This window comes from Anastrepha obliqua, chromosome 6 (genome assembly GCF_027943255.1).
Source record: "Anastrepha obliqua isolate idAnaObli1 chromosome 6, idAnaObli1_1.0, whole genome shotgun sequence".
Taxonomy (NCBI): Eukaryota; Metazoa; Arthropoda; class Insecta; order Diptera; family Tephritidae; genus Anastrepha; species Anastrepha obliqua.
In genome coordinates this window covers 16,377,127-16,384,626 of record NC_072897.1, presented here as the reverse complement: position 1 = coordinate 16,384,626, position 7,500 = coordinate 16,377,127, and the positions used below count along the sequence as shown (strand labels likewise).

Genomic DNA, 7,500 nt, shown 5'->3' with positions numbered 1-7,500 from the left:
ATTATTTTTAAATATATTTTTATTAATATTTTTTTTTATTAAAAACTTGAAAATTTTCGGCTTTCGCCTTGAACTTAGGACCGACTAACTCGTGATCAACCACTGTTCACACGAAACCCTTCTCCACTTCAGTCCTCCAAGGTCTCATTCGATTATTTGCTACTACCACCAAGATCTGTACCAATAGCGGCTCCATGCAGGCTTACGCCAAACACTTCTAAGCACACTATTGTACCCTCCTACTCACTAAAGTTTCAAAATTTATAAATCAATCGAAATTGTTTTATAAATCATCTACTTTAGCGGTAATGTATAGGTATACAACTTAAGCGCCATCCATTTTAAGGGCTAGTTGCTTCGGCAGGTGAGTTGTTACACACTCCTTAGCGGATTACGACTTCCATGTCCACCGTCCTGCTGTTTTAAGCAACCAACGCCTTTCATGGTATCTGCATGAGTTGTTAATTTAGGCACCGTAACATTACGTTTGGTTCATCCCACAGCGCCAGTTCTGCTTACCAAAAGTGGCCCACTGGGCACATTATATCATAACCTCAACCTTCATATCAAGAAAGGTGAGGTTCTTACCCATTTAAAGTTTGAGAATAGGTTAAAATCGTTTCGACCCTAAGGCCTCTAATCATTCGCTTTACCAGATAAGATTATTTTATATAATTTTTAAATGCACCAGCTATCCTGAGGGAAACTTCGGAGGGAACCAGCTACTAGATGGTTCGATTGGTCTTTCGCCCCTATACTCAATTCTGACAATCGATTTGCACGTCAGAACTGTTTCGGTCTTCCATCAGGGTTTCCCCTGACTTCAACCTGATCAAGTATAGTTCACCATCTTTCGGGTCACAGCATATATGCTCAAGGTACGCTCCAGTTAGAGGTATAAATAATAATAAATTATCATTATACATAACTATATGGAACGCCCCGGGATTGAATTAATTGACTATTTATTAAAAAATAGACTAAAAATTAATCCCATTATATTTAAGTTAAGTTAATTATGCCATTAAGTTTAATATAACTCAATGACTTGCACATATGTTAGACTCCTTGGTCCGTGTTTCAAGACGGGTCCCGAAGGTATCCTGAATCTTTCGCATTGTTAATCATATAAATGCATACAAATAAATATTAATATCATAGATATTAAATTTTTTGTAAAATTCAAAAAATGAATTTTAGCATTATATATAATAAAATCTATCAACACTTTATCAAATCATTAGTATTTATTTTATGTTAATATGCTTAAAAAGCAAATTAATTTAAATAAACTTAATATCACCAATGATCTTTTGATAAATACTTTATTATGTTAATAGATTACAATGTCCTTATATGAAAAAAATGCACATTATTTTTTTAATTATTTAATGATGAATTTTTCATAATGGATATTCAGGTTCATCGGGCTTAACCTCTAAGCAGTTTCACGTACTATTTAACTCTCTATTCAGAGTTCTTTTCAACTTTCCCTCACGGTACTTGTTTACTATCGGTCTCATGGTTATATTTAGTTTTAGATGGAGTTTACCACCCACTTAGTGCTGCACTATCAAGCAACACGACTCTTTGGAAATATCTTTCTAGTAATCATTAACGTTATACGGGCCTGGCACCCTCTATGGGTAAATGGCCTCATTTAAGAAGGACTTAAATCGTTAATTTCTCATACTAGATATTAAGATATTCCATACACTGCATCTCACATTTGACATATAGACAAAGTGACTTAGTGCTGAACTATTTTCTTTTCGCTCGCCGCTACTAAGAAAATCCTTGTTAGTTTCTTTTCCTCCCCTCATTAATATGCTTAAATTCAGGGGGTAATCCCATATGAGTTGAGGTTGTTTTAATATTCTTTTTTTATCTTCTCACAATTTAATAAAAAAATTATACCATCTTTTCATCTCTATTTTTCTTTTCTCCTTTTATATATTGTAAATATATAAAAATAATAATAATGTAAAATGAGGCAATCCTAGAATAAAAAATTTAATTTTTATGCTAGACATTCCTCCTTTTAATTACATATATAAATTATTATTTTATATATATATATAAATAATATGAAAATTTTTTGTAAAGAATACTTAGATTCAATATTTTCATCATTTCATTTTATTTGAGAGGATTTTTTTTTTAAAGAATATATAATAAATAAAATTCATTATATATCTTTATTTTTTTTGCTATTAATATTATGAATTATTTAAAATCCAATAATATACACATTTGCTTAAATTCAATTATTTTTATAAAAGAATAAGCAACTTATTTAGCATAGTCTTACAACCCTCAACCATATGTAGTCCAAGCAGTACTTTAAAATTGAATTTAATGTACATAACAGCATGGACTGCGATATGCGTTCAAAATGTCGATGTTCATGTGTCCTGCAGTTCACACGATGACGCACAGTTTGCTGCGTTCTTCATCGACCCATGAGCCAAGTGATCCACCGCTTAGAGTATTTTTTTATTTATTTTTATTTATAACAAATGTCAATTTTTTTTTGCATATATTAATTGAAAGAGTAAAATTAAATAATATTAATAATATATAAATTGATTTTCTTTCAATAATATATATCAAATATATTTAACTCTAAACATTTTTATTAAGTTGCGAATGTCTTAGTTCAACAATAATACAGTGGTGGTATTTATTATGATTCAATTATTTTGTATTTTTTTAATCATTTTATGTATATATAATAATATAATAAATATATACCACTTTTGTTATTGTGAACAAATTAACTTATCATTCAATCAAATGAATAATAAGTACAACTTTTTATTTTCATGTTTAAAGGTTTTTAAAAGAAAAAAATAAGAAAAAACATTACAAAATGTACCATCATATATTATATTTAATATGATATAATTGATGGATCACAAATTGAATGAAAAAGAATAAAAAGAATTATGGATTCAAAATAATTATATAAATTTTTTTTTTTTTCTTTTTTTTTTTTTTTTTTTTTTTTTTTCTTTTTGTTCGTTTGTTTGCTTGTCTGTTTGTTTGTTTGTTTGTTTGTTTTTCTTACGGATATGGAACACAATAATGATCCTTCCGCAGGTTCACCTACGGAAACCTTGTTACGACTTTTACTTCCTCTAAATAATCAAGTTCGGTCAACTTTTGCGAAACAACCGTGACACACGAGGCGTCACAGTGATCACGTCCGGAGACCTCACTAAATAATTCAATCGGTAGTAGCGACGGGCGGTATGTACAAAGGGCAGGGACTTAATCAATGCGAGTTAATAACTCGCACTTACTGGGAATTCCAAGTTCATGTGAACAGTTTCAGTTCACAATCCCAAGCATGAAAGTGGTTCAGCGGTTTACCCGGACCTCTCGGTCTAGGAAATACACGTTGATACTTTCATTGTAGCGCGCGTGCAGCCCAGGACATCTAAGGGCATCACAGACCTGTTATTGCTCAATCTCGTTACTGCTAGACGCAATTTGTCCATTTAAGAAGCTAGTGTCCTTATAATGGGACAAACCAACAGGTACGACTCCACTTATATAAACACATTCAAACACTTGTACATTCAAGATGTACGCATGAAAGAAGGCTATATAAGTTTCAACATCATAATCCTGAAAGCATCTATTTAATATATTTGAGTCTCGTTCGTTATCGGAATTAACCAGACAAATCACTCCACGAACTAAGAACGGCCATGCACCACCACCCATAGATTCGAGAAAGAGCTATCAATCTGTCTTACACGCTTATGTTCGGACCTGGTAAGTTTTCCCGTGTTGAGTCAAATTAAGCCGCAGGCTCCACTCCTGGTGGTGCCCTTCCGTCAATTCCTTTAAGTTTCAGCTTTGCAACCATACTTCCCCCGGAGCCCAAAAGCTTTGGTTTCCCGGGAAGCGACTGAGAGAGCCATAGTAGTAGCTACACCCAATTGCTAGCTGGCATCGTTTATGGTTAGAACTAGGGCGGTATCTGATCGCCTTCGAACCTCTAACTTTCGTTCTTGATTAATGAAAACATCTTTGGCAAATGCTTTCGCTTAAGTTAGTCTTACGACGGTCCAAGAATTTCACCTCTCGCGTCGTAATACTAATGCCCCCAAACTGCTTCTATTAATCATTACCTCTTGATCTAAAAACCAATGAAAGTAGAACAGAGGTCTTATTTCATTATTCCATGCACAAAATATTCAGGCATTTGGAGCCTGCTTTAAGCACTCTAATTTGTTCAAAGTAATTGTACCGGCCCACAACAACACTCGATGAAGAGCACTGAAGTAGGTTTAAATAGGAGGAATATATAAAAAATACATTGTATTAATTATATATAAGAACTCCACCGGTAATACGCTTACATACATAAGGTAATGTACATACCACAATATATAGTTGTACTACCCGTATGAAGCACAAATTCAACTACGAACGTTTTAACCGCAACAACTTTAATATACGCTATTGGAGCTGGAATTACCGCGGCTGCTGGCACCAGACTTGCCCTCCAATAGGTCCTTGTTAAAGGATTTAAAGTGTACTCATTCCAATTACAGGGCCTCGGATATGAGTCCTGTATTGTTATTTTTCGTCACTACCTCCCCGAACTGGGAGTGGGTAATTTACGCGCCTGCTGCCTTCCTTAGATGTGGTAGCCGTTTCTCAGGCTCCCTCTCCGGAATCGAACCCTGATTCCCCGTTACCCGTTGCAACCATGGTAGTCCTAGATACTACCATCAAAAGTTGATAGGGCAGACATTTGAAAGATCTGTCGTCGGTACGGGACCATACGATCTGCAAGTTATCTAGAGTTCAACCAATTTAACGATCAAATGATCGCTTGGTTTTAGTCTAATAAAAGCACACGTTCCATAAGGTCCGTGTTTATATTGCATGTATTAGCTCTAGAATTACCACAGTTATCCAAGTAACTGTTAACGATCTATGGAACCATAACTGATATAATGAGCCTTTTGCGGTTTCACTTTTAATTTGTTTGTACTTAGACATGCATGGCTTAATCTTTGAGACAAGCATATAACTACTGGCAGGATCAACCAGAATAATATTTTTATTTATATATTTTTCTTTGTTTTTCATATTTGAAAATTTCATAAATTACGGTGTATATAAAAAGTAAAGGGGCGACCCCCCTTTAGCTTTTCTTATCAAAATTCAAAAACCGTTTTTTATGAAAAAGAATTTTCGTTCTCTATATTATATATTTTATATAAAAATATAAGAACGATATTTCTTCTTAATATTTGCCAATTTTCAAATAATTTATCATTCTTAATAACATTTTACTTTTTTTTCAAATGCATTTTTAATGTAATAATTTCATATATTACATAATTTTTCTCTTTGAATTGAAATTAATAATTTCATAATTCTATTTTTTAATCATAAATATATATGATTGAAAAAATTTTCTCCTCTTTTCCTTTGTTTAAAATTTAATTTTTCTTATAAATTTTTGTTTTTCTTATTTTTTTCTCTTCATCATCTGTTTAATTTCCTGTATTTATACAAGAAACAAACAGTTGAGGATAATTTCTATGTAATGCTAGTATAGAATATAAAATTTTGAATTCAAAAATTTATTTCTATTTAAACTAACTATAGAAAACCAGGAATAAAATACAATAACACCAATATGCCATAACATGTTAGTATAGAATATAGATTCTTCATATATGTATATATATTCGAAAATTTTTTCTATTTAAACTAACGTATGGAAAACCAGGAATAAAATCATAATATTACCAGTTTAATATGGCTCAAATTCGAGTTTCATATAGTTATGATTCGATTTATATGCTTCAATATCATTGGTTAGTTAACTTTTGATATTTTCATATTATATCACATGCCTTCACCGTGAGTGTTTTTTGCCATGCACACCTCACATTGTCAAAAATGTATGGGAAAAATTCATTTCAATACATTTCAGTTTGATTTGAAATGTCTTTATTATATATTTTAATGGCAATATGCCAAGGTTATATTCCATAAAATGTTAGTATAGAATATAGATTCTTCATATATGTATATATATTCGAGAATTTTTTTCTATTTAAACTAACGTATGGAAAACCAGGCATAAAATCACAATATTACCAGTTTAATATGGCTCAAATTCGAGTTTCATATAGTTATGATTCGATTTATATGTTTCAATATCATTGGTTAGTTAACTTTTGATATTTTCATATTATATCACATGCCTTCACCGTGAGTGTTTTTTGCCATGCACACCTCACATTGTCAAAAATGTATGGGAAAAATTCATTTCAATACATTTCAGTTTGATTTGAAATGTCTTTATTATATATTTTAGTGCCAATATGCCAAGGTTATATTCCATAACATGTTAGTATTAGAATATAGATTCTTCATATATGTATATATATTCGAAAATTTTTTCTATTTAAACTAACGTATGGAAAACCAGGCATAAAATCACAATATTACCAGTTTAATATGGCTTAAATTCGAGTTTCATATAGTTATGATTCGATTTATATGTTTCAATATCATTGGTTAGTTAACTTTTGATATTTTCATATTATTTCACATGCCTTCACCGTGAGTGTTTTTTGCCATGCACACCTCACATTGTCAAAAATGTATGGGAAAAATTCATTTCAATACATTTCAGTTTGATTTGAAATGTCTTTATTATATATTTTAGTGCCAATATGCCAAGGTTATATTCCATAACATGTTAGTATTAGAATATAGATTCTTCATATATGTATATATATTCGAAAATTTTTTCTATTTAAACTAACGTATGGAAAACCAGGCATAAAATCACAATATTACCAGTTTAATATGGCTTAAATTCGAGTTTCATATAGTTATGATTCGATTTATATGCTTCAATATCATTGGTTAGTTAACTTTTGATATTTTCATATTATTTCACATGCCTTCACCGTGAGTGTTTTTTGCCATGCACACCTCACATTGTCAAAAATGTATGGGAAAAATTCATTTCAATACATTTCAGTTTGATTTGAAATGTCTTTATTATATATTTTAATGGCAATATGCCAAGGTTATATTCCATAAAATGTTAGTATAGAATATAGATTCTTCATATATGTATATATATTCGAGAATTTTTTTCTATTTAAATTAACGTATGGAAAACCAGGCATAAAATCACAATATTACCAGTTTAATATGGCTCAAATTCGAGTTTCATATAGTTATGATTCGATTTATATGCTTCAATATCATTGGTTAGTTAACTTTTGATATTTTCATATTATATCACATGCCTTCACCGTGAGTGTTTTTTGCCATGCACACCTCACATTGTCAAAAATGTATGGGAAAAATTCATTTCAATACATTTCAGTTTGATTTGAAATGTCTTTATTATATATTTTAGTGCCAATATGCCAAGGTTATATTCCATAACTCTCTATTTAAACTAACGTATGGAAAACCAGGCATAAAATCACAATATTACCA

At 31.1% G+C, this 7,500-nt stretch overlaps 2 non-coding genes and 1 pseudogene across 2 annotated transcripts in view; all 3 read right to left on the bottom strand.

Annotated features, from left to right (window-relative positions):
- The window catches only part of LOC129251076 (large subunit ribosomal RNA), a 3,986-nt gene extending 2,118 nt beyond the window's left edge, over nt 1–1,868 (bottom strand). The window contains exon 1 of the ribosomal RNA XR_008582908.1: nt 1–1,868. This exon is cut by the window's left edge and continues 2,118 nt beyond it. This is a non-coding gene — a ribosomal RNA (large subunit ribosomal RNA).
- Nucleotides 1,869–2,310: 442 nt separating this feature from the next.
- LOC129251007 (5.8S ribosomal RNA) lies at nt 2,311–2,491 on the bottom strand (annotated as a pseudogene).
- Nucleotides 2,492–3,085: 594 nt separating this feature from the next.
- LOC129251062 (small subunit ribosomal RNA) lies at nt 3,086–5,076 on the bottom strand. Its single transcript, XR_008582897.1, has one exon. It is a non-coding gene; the product is annotated as a small subunit ribosomal RNA (ribosomal RNA).
- Nucleotides 5,077–7,500: the final 2,424 nt, after the last annotated feature.